Source organism: Eumetopias jubatus, unplaced genomic scaffold (assembly GCF_037043125.1).
Source record: "Eumetopias jubatus isolate StellerSeaLion01/CBP00866 unplaced genomic scaffold, mEumJub1_p1.0 scaffold_184, whole genome shotgun sequence".
NCBI classification, from domain to species: domain Eukaryota; kingdom Metazoa; phylum Chordata; class Mammalia; order Carnivora; family Otariidae; genus Eumetopias; species Eumetopias jubatus.
In genome coordinates, this window is record NW_028274990.1 from 66,583 (window position 1) to 67,500 (window position 918).

At 46.5% G+C, this 918-nt stretch overlaps 1 pseudogene; it reads left to right on the forward strand.

The window, feature by feature from the left end:
- The first annotated feature begins 419 nt into the window (after positions 1 to 419).
- LOC148161435 (52 kDa repressor of the inhibitor of the protein kinase pseudogene) overlaps positions 420 to 918 on the forward strand; it is a 6,063-nt pseudogene continuing 5,564 nt past the window's right edge.

Consider the following 918-nt stretch of genomic DNA (forward strand, 5'->3'; position numbering starts at 1 on the left):
AGGGCTTGAAAAGACACAATAGCTGATTAGGGGGAAACAGTTCCCTGAAAAACAAGCTTTACACTTTCTGCTATAGCATCAACTTCATTAACTTTAGGGGGCACGGTTTCAGTCCCCCCCCACCCCCCCCACCCCCCCACCCCCCCCCACCCCCCCCACCCCCGTTACGACCATTCCTCGGCCTTAGGGAATTGGGATGATAATGGCTGTGGCTATTCTTGTATCTCCTCAGGGGAGGTAGGTTTTGGGGAAACAACAGTTTCGGTAAATCTTAGCTGTAACATGGCTATGTTCAGGGCTACACAGCAGTTTTTACCCTGCAGGTTAAAAGGGAATAAAAATAACAGGGAGTCAGACATGCTACATTTTTCCCTGTTATAACCTCCCCTTGTCAATCCTGCATTCCATTTCTATGACACATGGGCAGAGGTGTGCCTTCTTTAAGTGCTTCAAGCTGAATTTGGGTGCGGTAGAGGCTTTGGAATGGAAGGATCTGAGACAGTGAAGGTCGCAACTTTTGGTCCCTTGTGCTAATGGAGGGGGGTCTCAGAGATAGTTTCTTATCTGAGAACTTGGGTATTTTTCTACATGGTCTGGTACTACATGACACCATTGATGTTATCCCCGAGTGTAGTCTGAGGAACAGTAACCGTATAGTCAAACCCATTCTCTCATTCTCTCTCAAATCGATCTGATATCCATCCAGTGGGTATCCAAGAATACAGATCAGTAAATCAGTCTGAGCCCCTCCCCTGGGGGGGGGGGGGGGTTGTGGTGGTGAAGGGCTTCTTATAGCCAAGTAGCTTATAGCCAGAAAACCCATGATTTTATTTACATGGGTTCTTTTTTCTTTTTTTTCTTTAAAGATTTCTATTAAGTAATCTCTACACCTAATGTGGGGCTCGAACTCACAACCCC